The 23,478-nt window shown below is 38.5% G+C and overlaps 1 long non-coding RNA gene across 3 annotated transcripts in view; it reads left to right on the top strand.

Moving 5' to 3' along the window:
* Positions 1 to 405: 405 nt before the first annotated feature.
* The window catches only part of LOC108386360 (uncharacterized), a 29,930-nt gene continuing 6,857 nt past the window's right edge, over positions 406 to 23,478 (top strand). Inside the window, exons 1-4 of one of the 3 annotated variants that reach the window (XR_012122081.1) lie at positions 406 to 8,145; positions 8,790 to 8,889; positions 19,700 to 19,938; positions 22,647 to 22,714. This is a non-coding gene — a long non-coding RNA (uncharacterized lncRNA). Of the gene's footprint in view, positions 8,146 to 8,789; positions 8,890 to 9,427; positions 9,542 to 9,703; positions 12,193 to 19,699; positions 19,939 to 22,646; positions 22,715 to 23,478 lie in introns of those variants that run through there. The other 2 variants (XR_012122083.1, XR_012122082.1) reach the window with 2 other exon arrangements.

Here is a 23,478-nt window from a genome sequence, read left to right as displayed (position 1 = left end):
TTTGATTCATCTTGAGATCCAAGTTGGTATAGATAGATGTAATTTAGTTTAACTCCTGTAAGATATACCTTTGTTTCTATGAGTCACATTTTATTTATCTGTTCGTTTACTGCTGAACACTTGAATTTTTTTTCTTTGCCTTTAAAGAACACATGCACTCTATTTACTTGGCTTAAATTTTGCTAGGGTATGTAAATACTGGGGCATGGAGCTCCTGACTTTTAGAATTCTTATAATTTAAGGTTCACTAAATACTTGCAAAATTATTTCCAGAATGGCTATACTCATTTTCATAAGCTTTCCTGTGCTAGAGCCTCAGGACGTTTATAGTAATTTAGAGAATACTTGTAGGTTGTATTATCAGAATTTCTCTTGGTTTAAGTTTCAAATCCTTCTCAAAAGATTTCTCAGTAGATGTGTTTCCATTGTTATGCTGTGAAAAAAAAATTTCATATGCATGATTCTTAGTAAGAGTTCTAGCTATCTCTTACTTATGTTTTTACTAACAAATGCTTATCAATTTATCTCAGTTTTAGCTTTCTTATCTCTTTATCTAAGCATTTTGTGTTCTGGTCAACACATCTGTATGCCATGTGGTGAGAGGAACTGTTTATTACGGTGTGCTCTGAAAATACGTGGGAGAAAAAAAAGCGTGTGATCTTGAAATGGAAGGGAAAAGACTGGTGGATGTTTAATTTAAGTATTTCGTTGCTTTTGTGTGTGTGTCTTAAGCTTTTACTTAGAAGGAGAAAAGGTACAAAACATTCCATAGAGCTCTTGATTCTAGAATGCACTTTATATGATCTGCTGATAAATTATTGTTATGCTAAGGAATATTCTGTAATTGATTCTGCATTATCTACTATTGAACACAGTAACAACTTATGCACAGATGGAAAACTGAAAACTAGATCGATATACATTGGTTTCATCAGGTTCAGAGTAATTCTTGTTGGATGAAAGTATCTCTTTTTTCACTTTCAGAGGTGAAAATGTTTTTCTAATTGTTTTTCCCCAAATGTCAGTAGGATAAAGTAATGCATAAAAGACATCAAGTTAAGGTGCAGAAAGGAACAGTTTCGTCCAATGTTCCCTCCCAGCTGTTAGTAAAATGACTACTATTAAGGTTCGAAAAAAAATTCTGCAACTCTGCTGACAATGAGGGAAGGGTGTTTCCCACATATAGGAAGTAATCAAGAATGAGTACTAGGTACAGTACACATTGAAGCAGACTTGAAGAAATCACCAAGGAGCACCTCATACCTGCTTCTTTTCCTAAGAAACAGTACCATCCAGAGAAATTGCTGGAGAACACCTAAGCAGACCTACTAGAAGTTACTCATCTGTAGTGAGATTTGGAAGTAAGGAAAGCCTTGAATCATACAGGGAGCTTATGATTTAGGCTTCATATTTTTCCCACTAATACATTATTTGCAATGTAGTATTTGAAAACAGTGATGATGACTCTATATCATAATTTGGCCAGTGACTAAAATAAACAGAAAGGCAGTGGGAGTAGAGCTGACAGACGTGGCTGGGGGCAGTACCAGAACGGGTATGTAATCCACCAGGCTTCCTGCACAGGGTCTGCCCGAATGGAAGGGTGCACGTCAGCAAGCACCTGCGCTGAAGGCTCCCCATCCCCCGAGAGGGGAAGGCACAGATAGGAGGTTCTTCTGGATCAATTTAGGTTTTCTCCCCATTAACTTCAGATACCTTGACCTTTGGACTGATAGTACAATTTTGTGCCAACCACCTCTTCAGATTAGCATTTCTGTTTTGGAAGGACCTAAATGAGGTTTATCTAATAAAATGAGATGAAGCAGTCTGCCTCTGACAGATGATTTAATGACAAACACTAAGTAGAAACTGTTTGGTAGAGAACAACAAAGTCACATGAAATTAAGACATTTTTGCTTTTTCCTTGTTCTAGGTCTTTTATCAGTCTGGACATAGAAAATTTTAAAACCCCAGATAATTTATTTTTAATCCTACACAGTATTTTGGGGGGCGTTGGGTTAGGATTCCTTGACATCTTTTAAATATATTAAATCAAATAATGTCCAAAATATGGTTCAAGGATAATAGGTTATTTTATTTGCTCTACCATAGGAAAAACCTACATGTCAATCTTCAAAACTTTTTGGAGTCAGTAAGATCCAAGCATCCTCTTTGAATGGGAAATTTTTTAAAAGACTTTTGGCTGTTATGGTGATAATTCTAGAGGTTCAGAGTGGGACAATACATTTGAACATTTCCTTTGAGTCCCATGAAAATATATCTCTATATCCGGTTCTCTGTGATACAAGCCCAAGAACCAAATGAGTATCATTATCCTCTGCCAGAGGCAGCTGACTTTCATCTCAGAGGTTAAAAATGCTGAATATACATTTTCTTTGCCTTCCTTGTTAATATTTGTAATGGAACCAAATCCACAAACGAACCCTTGCTGGGCAAATTTTGGGAAGTGTTTTCTTATGTATAAAAAGATATTCAGAAAGGATTCGAGGTGGTGGCATGGGAGGTGAGACAGAACCCCTCCCAAAACCACAGGCAGTGTGAAAATATAGTTAATACAACTAACTCTAAAACAGCAACAGGAAAGAAGGCTGCACCAGACTGCATGGAGACCTCACGAACAGAGCAGACCTCACAAAACAGGATAATGTACGAAAGCCTTGATCCGGCGGGACTCAAGCCCTTCCCGCACCCCTGCTTGCCATTGCTGGGGCAGGCACAGGCAGCACTGAATCTCTCCTGGAAAGGTGGAAGGTGGGGAAAGGGGCTAAATTGGAAGTAGGAATGCATGTGAGTTGAGACTCCAAGCTTTGACACATGTCCTATTGTCCCACTAGACTTCACAAAATAACCTCAAAAACCAAATTATTAAGAACTTCAAGATGTTAACCAAAGAGCATTGTGTGACAAGTGCAGGACCCTTCTGACCAGGAGGCCCTGTAACGACTATACTGGTCCTTATATCCATAAGGCCAGCCCTGCTGCACATGAATCCTTGATCTCATTTTCCCCTAAAATTACATTCCTATCTTTCTCAGTCCTATCCCACCGATCACATCCATCATCTTACAAATCCCTTATGTTGAAGCTTTTGCATTTCCTAGCTTGCAAAGGCTTTCAAAGAAACCACAGACATGCTATTACAGTTCACATCATGCACTTACAAGTCACTGTTTATCACTTGTCCTTTTCAAGTACAAAGACCTCCCTGCAACACTGAGCTCCCATTCCACCTCTAATTAACTTAAAAAGGATATTCTCCCACTGCCCTAATAGCGGCTGATTTATAATTTCTGTCGCCATATATACCCTGACATTATCTTCAGCATTTTTAGAATGTCCAGTGACATACCTATAAAGCTAAATTTCTTTGTCAACTGCATTTGTGATCAATACCTTCTTTAGCCCACAGCTAGGCTGCTGAAGCCAACCTCTGGAACAACCTTTCACACTCACTCCTATTCTGTTCTAGATCATGGGCTGGCCTCTGCATGGGGCACTTCAAAACCAGTGTTGGCTCTCTGGATGCCCCTCATCCAGAGGACTCCACGTAGGCTGCCGCTGATCACACACACAGGACCAGAGAAGCAGGGTTATTCTGAAAGACAGCAGTCAGTGGGGCTGGAAATATAGGGAGAATTTAGAAGGGAGAATTTCCTCTGGGTCTTTAATCCAATTATTTCTCTACTTACAGGATCAAATTCTAAGATACTTCATAATTCACAAATTTATAACTCGTATTTTCACCACTAAATACAGTTGGAGACAAACAGGAGCTAGTAATGCTATCTAACCTTGTCTTGACTAATATTTGGCAATACTTCTCATCCGTAAGAGACTCCTATGGTGTTCCCAGGTTTTTCCAACTTTTCCCACTCACATTTCAAACCTCTTATATCTCACCTTGCCTAGATAATTGCTTGTCATTCTCATCCATCAGCCCCACAGAGATCTCCCACACATGCATGTGCTAGTCATGTCAGCTACCAGTCTGACATGACATCTAATCAGGTATAGTGTATGCCTTTATTCCAAGAGCTTAAAGTGTTAAATGTGCAAACTTCCTTAGTCCAATGATCTCCATCATTATTAAATAAATTGTTTTGTTTCCAACTTTACCAAGAAAAAGACCAGAGAAATGCAGGTGCAATAAGCATGTAACCCCTTGCCTAACTATATAGGAAGGGTCAAATTAAAATTGGCTACTATAGATTATAAAAGAAGCTGTAATCTATTAGGCAGAGAACTGAAGTTCATTCTACCTATTGGAAGAAAATTGAATATAAAATGATTTTATATTATTTTTAAAATATTGACTAATATACTTTAAATGTATAGGTTTTTAGTGCAATTTTGTTGATATCTTTTGTGGCATAGCACTTAGATCTTATAGGTTGATTTTTTTATTCTGTTTTTCTTACCAGAAATTCTTAGTAAGAATTGAGTAAGTGAATAAGTGTATATATGACTATAGTTACTGAAATAGTATCATGAATAGGATGCTTTTTGTAGAATTTCTTTATACTTTAAATGGGATATTATCTAAAATTCTTTTCCTACTTTTATTCATATTTCCTACTGTTGGGCAACATAGATAGACAGGGTGTATGGAACTATTTTGATTATCAAAAGTATAGTGTCAATGTATGTTCAAAATTTTCTCTTTTATCTTTCTACAGTCCTCAAAGTGAAATACTGAAGGTGATAAAGTGAAGTGAGAGAGAAAGAAACTTGGTAATAATAGGAACTCAGGAGATAGCAAAGTTCACACTTTTCCACCTTCATGCTTTAGCAGTTTTAACCTGAACTGTTCATTGTTCTTACACTTAAGTCCTTAGTGCCAGCAAAAAAAAAAAAAAAAAAAAAGGAATATACTCCCATGGAAAAGAATTACATTCTATTATAGAGCAAGCAGAGTTTCATTTAAAGAAAGTTTTTCTCAGTTTTTATTAATGAAAATAAATGCAAATATTCACATACTCCCTTTTATCAATCTAATAGTCTGAGAGATGTTTGGAAGCCATTTAAATATTTTTCACCAGGAAATACTAAGAAAAGATGAATAATGTGCATGTCTCTCTCCTGAAATTAATTTCATGCAAACTAGAAATAATTTTTTCCAGTATAAACAACTTTTTCAGTCTTAGAAATGAAGTTCAGAGAGCTTAAAATTTTCTTTGAAGAGGAAACAAAATTCCTCAAAAGACAGCTTTGACTGTATCAATTACTACTTAACCATTCATTCTCATAAAAAAAAATACATTTTCTCATTCCAGCTCCCTGTTTCACATCTGACTTTCCCCCCTTTTTAAAAGATGCAGTAAGAACCATTAGCACCCTGCTCTCCTTTCTGCATTGTGACAGCAGGAAACAGTTTGGAGTCTTCATAACTACAGCTTCACGCAGCACCCAAGTCAGAGCCCTGCCAGATGGCTGACTGAGTGGTTTTAGGAGAGACTGGGAAGACAAATTAAGGGCAGTACATCAAATTATAGAATAGAAGCCTAGAATTTAAGCATATACATTTTCATATTTAGCACCTATTGACAGGAAAATTTTATAATAGAACTGCTTTATATTTAGATCGTTACCGTCTCTGGTTGCCTTGTCTTGTTACAATACTCTGAGGTTGCTCTAGAAATAATAGTGACACAAAAGCCTCAGTGTCTTTTGCAGAGGAAAATGTTCTTTGTACACAGAGATCTTGCAGCTGGCTCATCCTTACTTGAACCTTTGCTGTGCCTATTTTTAATATGTCCTTGCCTTGTGACTTTTGTAATAAAAAGCAGACGAAAACAGGAATAAATGTAATTTCTGTAAATGTGAAGTCTGTGATGCTCATTTACTTTGAACATGCAGCAGTAGTAGGTGTTCAATAATTATTTGTTGAATGAACAGGGCCATTGTGCTCTGACCAAGTTAAGATGTGGTCTTCCTACCACAGTATTTTAGGTAATTAATCTTAAAAACAAGCATCCCACATATCCTATTGAGACAGGGACCATGGATGTAGTCAGAGTAGGGTGAGGCCCTCTGGAAAAAGCAAGGCAGGATAATTACAGTCAGAGCAGTGTAACTACATGCAAGGAAACCCCCTACCAAACTCTGTTAAACATTAAGCTCTAGAGTCATTCTTCAGTGAGATCAGTTGATACTCCCCAGATAAAGGAAAGTAGCCTATGTTTTTATTATGTTAATTGTAATCACGTGTAAGATTCACTCTAGCATGCCAAAGGGACTTAGACTTAATGTCTCATCGAGGACAAACAGCCTAAGACCACTTTTAGCAAGTCCACACCCCTAAGCCCTTTATCAGTTCCCCCAAATCCTCAACTGCCTATAAATCCCCTAGACAACGCACCACCCCAGGCTCTCTTGTTGCCTCCTACCACGAGCGAGGAGCTCTGTCCTCTCACTGTATCTCGATAAAAGCCTCTCCCTGGCTCTCCTACCTTGGGTGTTTGCTAAGTTCATTCTTCAACTCCACAAACAAGAATGCCAGCATCACTATTTTGTTCTTTTGGATACTGTTTCTTATTGTTATTCTTATCTATCCTATAAATACAATAGACTTCTCATTTTTATTGCTATATATACTCCCAGAGCCATTCACTTGTCTCACTGTCTTGCCAATGGGTTTCAGCCCTGGGCAAGTTCGCTATGGATTCAATGTGATCAAAGAAATTGACAGCAAAACGTTCTGGGGGTGGCGTGTGTGGGGGGGTTATACCCAACTTTATTTCCAGGTGACAGGTCAGTCACTAGAATCCCATTCACTCAGAGCGAGTCTGCATGCAGCAGGCCGGTCTCTGCCTCCGGGCCCCTCTGTCCACACAGCTATCCTCTGGGCCTCTGTCCTTGGGGCTGCCACCACTCCAGCCTCTGCTCTGCTCTCCTGCAGCCTTGCAGCCCTGCCACTATGTCATGCCCAGAGCACTGGGCAGAGCTCTTTATATAGAGTCAGCAGTCATGTATTGCCCACAGGTGTGCAGTGAGCTAGTCAACCATGGCCAGGTGGGACTCCTGGCCACAGGAACTCTCAGTTTATCCACACTCACAAGTACTTATTAACAATCTACTAAATAAAATGCATGGAGAACATAGTTGAGCCTCAAAGACCTTATAGTTTGGAGAAGATGTGAATGAAACCATCACATAATATATTATAGTCCTAATAAATTTTATGAAGGAAAAGTTCAGGTACTATTATGGCATTAAATGGGAGAAAAGTGCTTTGACATTATCATGTTCTATTGGATAGATGTCACTTTAGTGGGCAATTTTTTCCATGACTTTCATCTTTTCTGTTTTTGGATCCAAGCTCTGAGATAATTTATTAAATTTAGAAATTTCTTTTACCATGAAACCAATACATAGCTAATAGCTGTATCTAAATTATAAAAATCTATAAATTATAAACACTGATAAAATATATTTCTGATAATTTTATAGCTCATTGCAATTGACATGCTATTAGGCAATGCCTGGTAATCGAATTATTAAATAACCAAGTTGTGGAGAAAGTGAAGGTTCCTATGGCCAGGATTCTCACCTGGCCCTGGTCCACTTGCTCACTACGCACCTGTGGGCAATGTTTGTTACTGACTCTGTATAAAAGAGCCCTGCCCAGTGCTCTGGGCTGCTGCACAGCTGCAGGGTTACAAGGCCACAGGAGAGCAGAGGCTGGAGTGGAGGCAGCACCGAGGACAGAGACTGAGACGGCTACAGGGACAGAGAGGCCCAAAGGCAGAGGCCAGCTTGCTGCATGCAGACTCGCTCTGAGTGGACAGGATTCTAGTAATTGACCTGCCACCGTGGGAATAAAGTCGAGTATAAGCCCTTTCACCCCAGGAAGTTCCATTGTCATTTTTTTCTGTGTAACTGGGGGAATATCCCAGGGTAAATACCTTTGAAACCAAAATCAGTCAAAGGGAGAAATAAAGTGGGAAAAAGCAGTTCATTTCTTACAAGCAATCCATCTCTGCTCTCCCGTGCAGAAGAAGAGACCCTCCAGTCCAGAGAAGCTGTCTCTCTCCTGCCTGTGAGGTCACCTATTGAATTGGAGATGGACCACTTCTCTTCACCCCTGGGAAACACCTATTGATACGGAGATGCACTAAGGCCAGGGTAGGGATTCTGGAAATATTGCAATTTTACCCACATTCTGTCTCACTGAATCCATAGTGAACTTGTCTGGGGCTGAAATCTATTTGCAAGACAAAAGAGTTTTGAGTATTTTGCAATAATTAAAATCAGTTACGTGTCTTTCTATTTAAAAACTAAAACCTACTGTGATCAAAGGAAAGATATAACACCTGAGTTAGGCTAGCTGCAGAAAACAAAATCTGATCTTCCTCTGATTGCCAACAAACTATGTAATGTTCCCTCATGAAAGGTCAAGTCCTTGACTGATACTCAGTCTGGGGTCTGGTATTGTTTCTTTCTCCAAATCTGTTCTTTCCCTCTTCATATGTGAAAAAGTGGAGTTTTGAAAAGGCTTAATCCTTGTTCACTACTACTATAGAATTGCTGCACATTGCCACACATACTTACTATACATTACTATAGGCAATGAAAGGCTTATTATTTTCACAGCCTGTCATGGAGCTTTTAAGGTATTTGGAAGTGTGTATCTTCAAATGATTGTCAAGTACTCCTTTCACAAAGAAGAACTTTTTCAGAATAGCTGAGGAGAAAAAGTTCCCCCAGAATGTCAACTCACATTGTATCTCTTTTACCTGCAAGTTTGTCTTTCTCTGAACAATGCCCAGGTCATCATTTAAGAGTGTAATAAGTGGACTGCAGTTTTCCTCACATTGTTTGGAAACTGGTTTGAAAATTCTACAAGTACCTTACACCGTACTCTGCAAGGTAAGCTCTCATAATGATGCCTTCATAATGAGATAGTAATTTTGGTTATTAAGAGTTTATAATTTACTAAATGACTTTTGAAAATTACATAAACATGAAACAAATACATGGTCCTTCAAGAAACACATCTCCATTCCTTATACTTTTCTCCCCAGAGGAAACCATAGTTAATATTCAGGCTTGTGTGTAAACTTGTGCCTCAGGTCTGTGAACTTCAGAAGTGTTTCTCAGTTTGTTTCTTCATTTCTCTCATCTTAGGAGGGACATGATGTTAGGGGGGCTGAAGTTGGGTTTTCCCAGGTCAGTTTAAGCTCTGTTTGACTGGTTTCCCCTGCAGCCAGGCCTTGTTAAGAGCTGAGTGCTCTGGATGCAAGCATCCTCCAGTTTTCAAAAGTTTGTGCTAAGCCACTTCACTTTGCTTTTATGAAAGACCTACATTAGAACCTATGTTCGCTAACAGAAAGAAATACCAAGAGGATTTTGGCTTTAAAAAAAAAGAGGCTGAAAGCAAAAATAGAATTCAGTGTTTGTTTTGCAGGAAGCCATTATAGAGGCAGCGTGCACCCCAAGCAGTCAGTGCGGCCCTGCCAAGCTCTTTCTGTGGAAACTACACTCAGCATCTCACTATTAAGCTACCATAGCTTTGAACTGTGTGAGCATCTGTGCTTTATCCTGGTTTATTTTGTGTATCTATTAGCAAGCTATGTCCTAAGGTATCAGGAAAGCATGAGAGGTTTTCCTGGGGTCTGGGAATGCTGAAATTTTTTTTCATATAAATTAACAGTAATTGCTTCCTTGCTTTATGCCATTTCAGTTTGCAAAAGGTTTCATAAGAAAGCTCTAAGTTTGGATTGAGGAGGAAAGCTGTATTTCAAAATGGCTCCTTCTACCCCACTCCCTGCCAGAACAGAGGGGATTTTTCTCCAATATTTTCTGTGGGAATCTGGTCAAGCTCTTAGAGGTAAACCTCACAAAACTGTGCCCCTAATCCCACCCCATGACTGGGTTCCAATGGCGTTTTTAACTCTCAAAAAGTTTATTCACACTGTAGAACCAAACTTAAAATGAAGTCACTTATACCAGAAACAAAATGGAGTTGGCCAATGCAGGCATACTGAAGAAACTGAAACTTCACCTTACCTCACAGAAGTTGCAGGAATTTACAGCCTTTCCCAGAAGTCGGCAGCAAATGCCCTGCAATCACCACATGCCAAATCTCTTGGTGCCACCTCTGGATGCCTTTGCTCCCATGACTCAGCAGCCATGATCCGGATGTGGAGGAGCCAGAAGCGACCAATCAGCTGAGAAAGCTAAGTCACTTGTGTGTTTACCCGATAAAACTGCCTCCTCTAGGAGCACCTCAGAACTCATTGCTCCCATATAGCCTTGAATTTCCCACTTGCAAATTGAAACCCTTGCAATAAATTCGTCTTTCTGCTTTGTGTCACTTGGAGTGAAGTTTGATTTCTGACAGCACCAAGCTTCTGGTATTAGGGAGTGTCTTGCCAATGGGTTTCAGCCCTGGGCAAGTTCCCTATGGATTCAATGTGACCAAAGAAACTGACAGCAAAATGTTCTTTGAGGTGATAGGGTTTATTACCCGGCTTGTTCTCCTGGTGGTAGGTTGAGGACTAGCATCTCTGCCTCAGCCCAGAGCGCTGGGCCAGCTCTCTATATAGTGCAGTAATAGCTCATTGCCTAAAGGTGTGGAAGCGGTAACCGAGCAACAGGCCAGTTACATCATCAGGTGGTTTAAGTTAAGTGAGGATCCTGGCCATAGGAGCCCCAACTTCCCCAGAGGGAGGCAAAACTTCACCTCTACTGGTCTTAGGTTTTCAGCTGGAACTCCTTAACAAAGTGACAGATTAACAAGAGAAAAACAGCTTATTATTGCATGCAGAGTACATCACATGCAGGAGAAACCTAAATGGAAAGTAACTCGAAATGGTGGCTTACAAGTATACCTTATCTAGCATCGTCAACAGCAAGAACAAAAAAACAATATATTTGGAGAGAAATAACAGTACAAAGGAAAGAAATTTTAGATTTCCAAAGGGCAGAAAACTTTGGGGAAGTAAGTATATGGGAGGGAACTAATGAAGAAAAGTTTCCTTGCCATGGATAAAGTTCCTAGGGTTCCTGTGGAAGGTTCGTATGGCCAGGATTCTCACCTGGCCCTTGTCGACTTGCTCCCTACATATGTGTGGGCAAAACGTTGTTATTGACTCTTTATACAAAGCTCCAGAAAGATGGCAGCATGAGAGGTGAGACAGAGGCTTCCTCCTAAAACCACATATAATAAGAAAATATAATTAATACAACTAATCCTGAAAGAGCAACAGGAAAGAGGACTGCGCCAGACTGCATACACCCGGAGCAAAGAGGCAGACCTCATGGAACAGGGTAAGGCACCAAAGCCATGGCCCAGTGGGACCCAAGCTCTTCCCCCACCCCAACTCAACAGCAGGAGGAAGAGAAATGGAGTGGGAGGGAGTGGAGGCTTGGGACTGCTGAACACCTAACTCCGGAGATCTGCTCTGGGAGCACAAACCATGTTTGCATGGTACTCTCATGATTAGGGGATGGGGAAGCTAATACAGTCAGAATTCCTGGAGAGATTGAGATTCCAGCCACTTGTGGAAAGCAGGGAACCATATCCTGCTGCTCTGGGACAAAAGAAAGGCGGGCAGTCTGAGAGACTTTCTAACAGCAAGAGGGGTGCTAAACGGGCAAGGATTGCACAGAGCTTATTGGTCAGGATAAAGGACAGGTACACAAAATTGTCTGGGTGCATGCTGTCCAGCAGGTCAGGAGCTTTCACAATCTTCAGGCACTCCACCTCCCTGGATGGCTACACAGCTCCAAGGACCCTCTCCATGATATGCAGCCTATTGTGCCTTTCTCCCAGCCAGCCCCACGTGGCACGCAAACTACCTTGGCGATAGGCCAGCCAGAGGGAAGATCTGTCTACAGCAACTACAAATGCAAAGCATAGAGGCTTATACCTGTGTGCTCGGCCCACTGGTTCAGGCAGTGGAGACAGGCGTAGCAGCCAGGAAGCAAGAAACAGCTCTTTCCTCCCCCCAGGTACCAGTACCATTCCCCTGCGACCCCTGACATTGCTTCAGGGGCTGAGCAGCTCAAGAGAGTGGAGATTCTGGGCACTAAAGGACGCCATACACAAATATGGAATGCCAAAGAACCTGGTTCAAAGTAAAATTATGAATACAACACCTCAAGAAAGATTCAAATGAAATCGACCTCATGAATCTTCCTGAAAGGGATTTCAAAATAAAAATAATTAGCATGCTCATGGAGGTATAGAAAGATATTGAAGAACACAGGAATGAATTCCGGTCTGAGATCCAATCATTGAAGAGTGCAATTGAGAGTATTAAAAGCAGATTGGATATGGTGGAGGAGACAATAAATGAAATAAAAACTAGAGAAGAGGAATACAAAGAAGCTGAGGCACAGAGAGAAAAAAGGATCTCTAAGAGTGAAAGCATATTGAGAGAACTGCGACCAATCCAAATGGAACAATATTTGCATTATAGGTATACCAGAAGAAGAGAGAGAGAAAAAGGGATAGAAAGTGTCTTTGGGGAGGTAATTGCTGAAAACTTCCCCAATCTGGGGAAGGAGATAGTCTCTCAGGCCATGGAGGTGCACAGATCTCCCAACACAAGGGACCCAAGGAAGACAACACCAAGACATATAGTAATTAAAATGGGAAAGATCAAGGATAAGGACAGACTATTAAAATCATCCAGAGAGAGGAATAAGATCACATACAAAGGAAAGCCCATCAGGCTATCATCAGACTTCTCAGCAGAAACTTTACAGGCCACAAGGGAGTGGCATGATGCATTTAATGCAATGAAGCAGAAGGGCCTCAAACCAAGAATACTTTATCAGGCAAGATTATCATTTAAATTTGACAGAGCAATTAAACAATTTCCAGATAAGCAAAAGCTGAGAATTTACCTCCCACAAACCATCTCTACAGTGTATTTTAAAGGGACCACTAATTAGATGGAAGTGTTCCTAAGGTTTAATAGCTGTAACCAGAGGTAATAAAACCACAATACAGAAAGTAGAACAGTTAATTACTAAGGAAATGCAAAATTAAATCAGCTATCCCCAAAGTCAATTAAGGGATAGACAAAGAGTACAGAATATGATACCTAATATATAAAGAATGGAAGAGAAAGAAAAAAGGAGAAGAAAAAAGAACCTTTAGATTGTGTTTGTAATAGCATATTAAGTGAGTTAAGTTAGACACTTAGATAGTAAGGAAGTTAACCTTGAACCTTTCATAACCACAAATCTAAAGCCTGCAATGGCAATAAGTACATACCTATCGATAATCACCCTAAATGTAAATGGACTGAATGCACCAATCAAAAGATATAGAGTCCCTGAATGGATAAAAAAAGCAAGACCCATCTATATGCTGCCTATAAGAGACCTTAAACCCAAAGACATACACAGATTAAAAGTGAAGGGATGGGAAAAGATATTGCATACAACTAACAGAGAGAAAAAAGCAGGATTTGCAGTACTTGTATGAGACAAAATAGACTTCAAGACAAAGAAAGTCACAAGAGACAAAGAAGGACATTACATAATGATTAAGGGGTCAATCCAACAAGAAGATATAACCATTATAAATATCTATGAGCCCAACACAGGAGCACCTACATATGTGAAACAAGTACGAACAGAATTAAAGGAGGAAATAGGATGAAATGCATTCATTCTAGGAGACTTCAACACTCCACTCACTCTGAAGGACAGATCAACCAGACAGAAAATAAGTAAGGAGACAGGCACTGAACACATTAGAACAGATGGAACTAACAGAAATCTACAGAACACTACACCCAAAAGCAGCAGAATACACATTCTTCTCAAGTGCACATGGAACATTTTCAAGAATAAATCATATACTAGGCCACAAAAAGAGCTTCGGCAAATTCAAAATGATTGAAATTGTACCAAACAGTTTCTGAGACCACAAAGGTATGAAACTAGAAATAAATTACTCAAAGAAAATGAAAAATCCTACAAACACATGGGGGCTTCACAACATGCTCCTAAATAACCAATGGATCAATGATCAGATTAAAACAGAGATCAAGCAATATATGGAGACAAATGACAACAATAATTCAACACCACAAAATCTGTGGGATGCAGCGAAGGCTGTGCTAAGAGGAAAGTATATTGCAATACAGGCCTATCTCAGGAAAGAAGAACAAACCTATATGAACACTCTAAACTCACAATTAATGAAACTAGAAAAAGAACAACAAATGAGGCCCATAGTCAGTAGAAGGAGGGACATAATAAAGATTAGAGCAAAAATAAATAAAATCAGAAGAATAAAACAATAGAAAGAATCAATGAAATCAAGAGATGGTTCTTCGAGAAAATAAACAAAATAGGTAAACCCCTATGCAGACTTATCAAGAAAGAAAGAGAGTCTACTCACATAAGCAGAATCAGAAATGAGAAAGGAAAAATCACGACACACCACAGAAATACAAAGAATTATTAGAGAATACTATGAAAAATTATATGCCAACAAACTGCATAACATAGAAGAAATGGACAACTTCCTAGAAAAATACAACCTTCCAAGGCTGACTGAGGTGGAAACATAAAATATGAACAGAACAATTACCAGCAACAAAATTGAACTGGTAATCAAAAAACTACCTAAGAACAAAACCCCTGGACCAGGTGGACTTCACCACTGAATTTTATCAAACATTTAGTGAAGACCTAATACCCATCCTCCTTAAACTTTTCCAAAGAGTAAAAGAAGAGGGAATACTTCCAACCTCATTCTATGAGGCCAGCATCACTCTAATACTAAAACCAGGCAAAGACACCACCAAAAAAGAAAATTACAGACCAATATCCCTGATGAGAATAGATGCAAAAATACTCAGCAAAATATTAGCAAACTGAATTAAAAAATACATCAAAAAGATCATCCATTGTGATCAAGCAGGGCTTATACCAGGGATGCAAAGATGGTACAATGTTTGAAAATCCATCAACATCATCCACCACATCAACAAAAAGGACAAACACCACCTGATCATCTCCATAGAAACTGAGAAAGCATTTGAGAAAATTCAGCATCCATTCATGATAAAAACTCTCAATAAAATAGGTATAGAGGACAAGTACCTCAACATAATAAAGGTCATATATGGCAAACCCACAGCCATGCTTATACTTAATAGCAAGAAGCTGAAAGCTTTTCCTTTAAGATCGGGAAGAAGACAAGGATGCCCACTCTCCCCATTTCTATTCAACATAGTACTGGAAGTCCTAGCCATGGCAATCAGACAACACAAAGAAATAAAAGGCATCCAGATTGGCAAGGAAGAAGTTAAACTGTCCTTGTTAGCAGATGACATGATATTGTACATAAAAAACCCTAAATAATCCACTCTAAAACTACTAGATCTAATATCTGAATTCAGAAAAGTTGCAGGATACAAAATTAATACGCAGAAATCTGTTGCATTCCTATACACTAGTGATGAACTAGCAGAAAGAGAAATCAGGAAAACAGTGCCATTCACAGTTGCACCAAAAAGAATAAAATATCTAGGAATAAGCCTAACCAAGGAAGTGAAAGACCTATACCCTGAAAACTACAAGACACTCATGAGAGAAATTAAAGAAGATACCAATAAATGGAAACACATGCCATGCTCATGAATAGGAAGAATTAATATTGTCAAAATGGCCATCCTGCCTAAAGCAATCTACAGATTCAATGCAATTCCTATCAAAATACCAACAGCACTCTTCAATGAACTAGAGAAAATCATTTTAAATTCATATGGAACCACAAAAGACCCTGATAGTCAAAGCAAACCTGAGAAGGAAGAATAAAGCCGGGGGTATTTTGTTCCACAACTTCAAGCTCTACTACAAAGCCACAGTAATCAAGACAATTTGGTACCAGCACAAGAACAGACCCATAGACCAATGGAACAGACTAGAGAGCCCTGATACAAACCCAACCATATGTGGTCAATTAATATATGATAAAGAAGCCATGGACATCCAATGGGGAAATGACAGCCTCTTCAACAACTGGTGTTGGCAAAACTGGACAGCTGCATGCAAGAGAATGAAACTGGGTTATCATTAAAACCCCATACACAAAAGTGAACTTGAAATGAATCAAAGACCTTAATGTAAGTCATGAAACCATAAAACTCTTAGAATTCAACATAGGCAGAAATCTCCTGAATATAAGCATGAGCAACTTCTTCCTGAACACATCTCCTTGAGCAAGGGAAACAAAAGCAAAAATGAACACATGGGACTACATCAAACTAAGAAGTTTCTGTACGGCAAAGGACACCATCAACAGAACAAAAAGGCATCCTACAGTATGGGAGAATATATTAGTAAATGACATATCTGACATGGGGTTAACATTCAAGATATATAAAGAACTTACAGGCCTCGACACCCAAAAAGCAAATAACCCGATTAACAAATGGGCAGAGGATATGAAGAGACAGTTCTCCAAAGAAGAAATTCAGATGGCCAACAAACACATGAAAAGATGCTCCACATCACTAATCATCAGGGAAATGCAAATTAAAACCACAATGAGATATCACCTCACACCAGTAAGGATGGCCAGCATCAAAAAGTCTAAGAAGAACAAATGCTGGTGAGGATGCGGACAAAGGGGAACCCTCCTACACTGCTGGTGGGCATGTAAACTAGTTCAACCATTGTGGAAAGCAGTATGGAGGTTCCTCAAAAAACTAAAAATAGTAATACCATTTGACTCAGGAATCCCACCACTTAGAATTTACCCAAAGAATACAATTTCTCAGACTCAAAAAGACATATCCACCCCTATGTTTATCACAGCACTATTTATAATAGCCAAGATATGGAAGCAGCCTAAGTGTCCATCAGTAGATGAATGGATAAAGAAGAGGTGGTACATATACACAATGGAATACTATTCAGCTATAAGAAAGAAACAAATCCTACCATTTGCAACAACATGGATGGAGCTGGAAGACATTATGCTCAGTGAAATAAGCCAGGCGGAGAAAGACAAGTGCCACATGATTTCTCTCATTTGTGGAATATAACAATGAAGCAAAACTGAAGAAACAAAATTGCAGCTGTCTCACAGACTCCAAGAAGGGCCTAGTGGTTACTAAAAGGGAGGGGTGTGGGATGGTGGGTGGGGAGGGAGGGAGAAGGGGACTGAGGGGTATTATGTTTAGTACACATGGCGTGGGGAGTCACAGGGAGAACAGTGTAGCACAGAGAAGGCACATAGTAGATCTGTGGCATCTTGCTGCACTGATGGACAGTGACTGCATTGGGGTATGGGTGGGACTTGATAATATGGGTAAATGTAGTAACCACATTGTTTTTTCATGTGAAACCTTCATAAGAGTATATATCAATAAACCTTAATAAAAAATGTAAATATATATATGTATTTCAGTGAGAAAAGAATTGAATCTGTAGACAGTGGAATGTAATTAGATCTAAATAAGTATTGACTTTAAAATAAACAAATATGTAAGTGTGCACATGTGTTACATTTGATTAATTGGAGGATATTTAAAAACAATCTGTGATGCTTCTATGAAACATTATATTGCATGTCCAAACCAGCATGGTAAGAAAAAGAAATTAAAGGCTAAGGATTGGACAGAAAGAAGCAAAATCACCATTATACATGACTACATTATTGGTTATGTAAAAATTCTATGAGAATCCACAAATTAATAGAGTTAATGAGTGTCTTGAATGCTTGCTACATATAATATTACTATCTAAAAACCAATTACATTCTTAATTATCTATAATACAAAACATGTAATTTTAGAATACATCATTTAAATTAAGGACACAATTGCTAGATACCTAGGAGTACCTCTAAAAGTGTGCAGAAATGTATGAAATGTTCTGGAAAGACATTTAAAAGGATGTAAATAGGTGAAGAGATTATGCCAGCTGATGGATAGGAAAATTCCATACTATAAAGATGTCAGTTCCTGCCAAATTAATTTTAAATTTGTTGCAATCACAATCAAATTCCAACAGCTCTGTGTGTGTGTGCATGTGTGTATGTCTGTAACTAGAGAACTAATTATAAATGTTTAATTAACAAACCAAGGGACAAGAGTAGCCCAGGCAATTTTCAAAGAGAAGGACAAGATGAAGAAAATCTCCCTATTAAGTATCAGTATTTAAGATTAAAAAGTATGGTGTTAGCACAAGGGCAGATAAGTAAAACAGTGAAACAGATGAGGAAGCCCAAATACGGAAACTTGATCTATGACAGGAAAAATTTCAATGCTGTAGGAAAGGGCAGTTTAATCAATTGTCCTGGACAATTGGTTTTTCATTTGGAAATAATACCATTTGATTCCTGCCTTACATCACACACAAAAATCAATTCAAGGTGAATTAAGAAAAAAATGTAAAAATAAAACTCTGAAAGTCTTAGAAAAAAATATGAGAATACTTTGTGATCATATTTTATGAAGAGAAAACAAATTTAAATAAGAAGAATTCACAAATCCTAAAGGAAGAGTTTTACATTAACATGTAAAATGTCTATTCATCAAAGGACAACATAAGAAAGTGAAAAGCTATGTACTGGAAGAAGTAGTTTGCAACAAAATGTTATATCATTTTATGACTATCGTATTGGTAAAATGTAAAGGCTGAATATCAAACATTGGTGAGGATGTGAAGAAAAGGGAATCATCATTCATAGCAATTTGAACAATTGTGAAAATTGAACTTGAAATTTTTTATCTATGACCCAATCACTTCTTTTCTAAGTGTATTTTCCAAAGAAATTCTCGCACATTGCAAAAGAAGGCATGTACAGAACTGTTCATTGCTTTAGTTATAGTGGCAATCATAATAACCAAAGTATCTATCAACCAAATGAAAACTAAATCAGGGTATGTTCATATAATATTAAAAATTAAAAGACATGAATGAGGGCTACATGTACCGGCATGTATAAATCTCAAAAACAGTAATATTGAGTAAAACAACATGTTGTAAAATATGTTCACTATAGTACTCATATAAACTAAAATCACACAAAACTATATTATGTGATAGTATGTGTGTATGCATGGGAAAGACAAGCACCAGCCTCAGGATGACAGTAATCACACAGCGTGAAGAGTTAGGAATTCTGAAAAACAGGATGACAAATTGTTATTTTTAATAGTGGATACTAGGTGATTATTATATTTTCTCTGTACTTTTCTGAATGTATAAAATATTTCACAATGAAACATATCTAAAAGCCATCGATTTTAAAATAAATAAATAAATGTATATGTGTGCGTGTGTTTGGGTAACATTTTTAAACAATGTGTGATACTTCTATTCAACATTGTATTGAATTTCTTTCTTTGGAAGCAATGAAAAAATTATTCTTGCAAAAGAGTCTTATAACTTAATCTGGACATATACACATTACCCAAGTGTTAAAGCTATACCTGATAAATAAGTTTGATAACTAGAAAAATGAAACAAACTATTTTCTGCGCTGTACACGTCTGCATTCCTACATGATGCTCTCTCCGAAGATGATAAGAGTACAGAAGATGGTCAGGATGCTTGAAAACTGGTGGCCAGTAAGTCTGTTCTCCTAATAAATTAAATCACTGAAAATGTGATTGAGCATAAAACACAGAGTTGTGGATGCTGGAGTTGTATTTATATTTGGAGAGATTTCAGTGCACATTTTTCTTTTAAATAGGACTCAGAGATGAGTGTGAAAACAGGATGTTCCGGTGATTTTTGTCTCTCTGCCACACCCCACTGCCCCTTGTTTTGCGCTGAGGCTGGCAGCCTGGAACACATGCTAGAGAGATGCCTGGGTGCTGAGGACTGCTGCTGAGCTTTTCCTATTCACTCACCACAAGCCAGACTGAGGAATTTCCTTCAATGGGAGGGGCAGAACTGCCTCAGAGGCCCTGATGGCCCAGCTGATTATAGGTATGATCTAGCTGAGTGAAAATTAAGGCTGCAGTGGTTCTATGCCATACGACAAGATTCTCAGGCCCTGCCAGATCCCCTCCTCTGCAGCCCTTGCCTCTCTTACGCCTGGCATGAAAAGCCACAAGCCCCTCTGGATTTCTCTCCTCCTTGCCCTGTATTTACTTCTGGGATAGCCCTTACCCATCGGAAGAGAGCGTGTATCTTTGGAGTTCTTTGTGGATAGGGCTCCTCCACTAGAGCAAGAACTACATCTTAAAGAATATGCAAGCAACTTGCTTATTATAGACCTACAACGCTTGTGGGGAAATACATCTGTTGAATGGATAATATAAAAAATTATAGGAGTACATCTAAAAAGTTTTTGTTGCAATTTAGTGATCTTGGAAGACATATACACATAATGTTTGTGAACATATTTTTGAAATGGCTTTCTTATATTGATGCTTGTATTACATTCTTCCCTGTTAAATTACTGAGCATTCTGTTTACTTTAAAAAATATCCTAATTTGTGACAAAGTTTTGATATTTGAAAGTGGATGTGAATTTTGTAATTAGGGAAAAGCTATATAGAAGTCACTTTAATCAAAACATAGCAAAACTATCACATGGTTGATCAAAACTTCATACTCAGAAAATAAATGCTATGAAAAAACCAAGACAATTTTATATCACCCAAACACATGTAAGCATGTTCTGTACAATTCTAGGCTCCTGTTAAATACACCAAGGTCACCCTAAAGTTTCTATATAAGAAACTTCTGTATATGATCAACATTATTATTAGAAGTTGATCGGTTAGGATGATATTCATCTGTGAGTAACAAGGACCCAATAAACATGTAAAATATCAGGTTTAGTGTAGACTGCCCAAGGCTGAGACAGCATCTCTAAAATGTCAACAAGTAAATAAATTCTTCTCTTTCTGCTCCATCAACATTAGTGATAAATTTCATCCTTGTGGTTTCATGATGGCTGCTGTACTTCCAGCCATCACAGGTATGTTCCAAGCAGGAGGAATATGAAAAAACAAAGTAACAAGAAGCTCACATAGTCTCCGGGGACTTTCATCTACCATTCATGGCCAGAATTGAGTTGCATGGCTATTCTTAGCTGAGGGAAAAGCTAGGAGTTGAACATACTCATTTTCTAGCCTTAATAGGAGAGAAAATAAAAGAGAAAGGCATTGAAAGAGCCATGCTACAGCATCAATTATGAAAGTCTTTTGCATATTTACCTCGGAAACTTTGGAAAAGAAAGAGATGTTCCTATGTCTTTGTGTATGTGATTTATCACTAGGTTTGGTAATGAAAGGTCTAAGAAGAATAATTTGGGGTTCTTGCTAATCACTTGGTTACTTCAAGGAGAGAATGACAGGGTTGCAGCCTTTTGAGATGGCACCTTTGGGGCATGTAACCGCGCACTATGGACCAGAAGAGAGTAGCTTGGTACACACAACAAAAGAGGGAGCCTTGGGGAAACAAAGAGGAAGACCTTCTGGGGTCCTCAGGACCTTGCTTGCAGGGCACTTCCAGTAGAGGTGAGTGAGCCTCTCAGGATTCCACATTGGATCTTCACAGCTGCCACCCTAAGGATGTTCAAAGATGTAATATTGTCTGCAGTTAATCCCCAAGAAGTTCTCAAGTTATTCTTTCAGAGAAAGCCAGTGATTTATCACTGGGATTGGGAGGTTTGAGTAGCATGCTAGCACCTTATCACTGGAAAAGACCTTTAGAATTCATTTAGTTCAAGCTCTTTACTTCCATCAGAGGAAATGGAGCCCAGGAAATTAAATCATTTGCATTGGGCTACTCACATGAGGATCACTTTAGTGCCCTTTTCTAGTCCACCAGTTGGATGAAGTAGAACCACCGCTACAGTGTATTGCCATAGAACTATGTGACACTTTGCAGTACGTATGTAACAATTTGCTGTAAATATTTGTATGGTGTCCTGCACCTCTGCACTGTAAACTCTCATGAGGTAGGAGCTATGCCTGTCTCTTTAAGGGTGGTGTTTCTATCCCCAGTATAATTTGGGGAATACGGTAGGCACTTGATAAATTTTTATGAATTGAAAGACTAGGTAGTCAAAGTTTGCCCCACCACACCTGGTAGAGATAGTAGTCTTTTTTCCCATTCACCAGTATTTCAAGGCCCTTGTTATTCTGGTCATCAGCAGAAACTGGGTAAAAAGCCAAGACAGTACAGACTAGGGAATATTTTCCTGTCTATTCCATTCCTGACCCTGTCATCACCCACTTTCTCAGGACTAAGGAGCATTTAAGTCCCCTCATATTTGTGAGTCTGTGAATGAATGGAGATAAAATTTCAGTAAAATGTTACACTGAGAAGATATTGTTTATCTGATAATGATATAGACCCAGAAATTCTGGGTGGCAATTGAGCCAAACATACACTTTTAAGTGCAGAACTAAAAAGATTATGCTAGTACCTGTCAAGGTAAATCCTAAGGATTTTTCACCGAGCTCTTGGGGGCAGGAGGGAATGTGTGACCAGCTCACGTAGGCCCCGCCTCATGCCATATATTTACCAGCTGGAGCCCAGTGATAAAACACCTCATTTTATTTTTGCCATATCTGTGGGGTCTGCTGTTATCTTATATTTTCAAGAGCTTGCTTTTAAGAGGCAGTCAGTGTTTTTAAGGTTACAGAGATAATTGTTCTGCTTAATTTCATTCCAAACAGAGATACTGTCTGGATTGCCAGGAGCTTCAGAACACCTCAGATTGCAGATTGCCTGGCCATCAAGGCATGTGAGTAGTTGGAAACCTCTCAGAAGGCATTATAGAAAGAGGAATCATTTGCTGCTATTTCTAGATTGTTTATAAACCCTTATGTTCACTGCAGGATGAGGGGCACAGTGGAATTAGGAATGATGGCAGGTTTTGAAAGATCAGATTTTAGTAACTTGAAAGCAGATAAGGCTCTCCCTGGTGGTTAGAGAAGAAAAGGTTTGAATCCTCTTACAGACTGTAGTTTCTACCACTTAAAGACATTATCCTATAAATTGAATATTATCATTTTGTTTCCTATGAATTTAAAGTCTACAACAAACAGGTTTTAGTGTTAAACTAATAGTCCTAACCATAACTTTATCTATTATGATTAATGTTAGAATACTGATTAATGTTAAAATCTTATATTTTCAACATACCATTTCAGTCATGATGTGTTCTCATCAAATAAAGTGCATGCTATAAAAATTATAGTCATCCCAGAATGTTTTTCAAATTCTGTGTCAGTAATTCCTTATCCACTTACTCCATAAATACATGGTAAACATACAGAAGGACAAAACCTATACGTGTCACTCTTTTATCTCTACTAAATACATGTTGTTTCAAAACTTCTACCTGGGTTTCTTTTATGCAAGGACATATCACTTATCCCATTAACATCATGGGACTTTACAATGATTTTTTTTCTTGAATAGGCATTTTGAGATGAGCTCTTCTGGCATAAAAACTATGATTTGTAAAGTGAGTCATTTGCTGCTCCTTTTCTCTGTCCTTCTGGC

Source organism: Manis javanica, chromosome 10, assembly GCF_040802235.1.
Source record: "Manis javanica isolate MJ-LG chromosome 10, MJ_LKY, whole genome shotgun sequence".
Taxonomy (NCBI): domain Eukaryota; kingdom Metazoa; phylum Chordata; class Mammalia; order Pholidota; family Manidae; genus Manis; species Manis javanica.
Note: the sequence above shows the minus strand (reverse complement) of the source record. Positions and strands in the feature narration are given on the sequence as shown.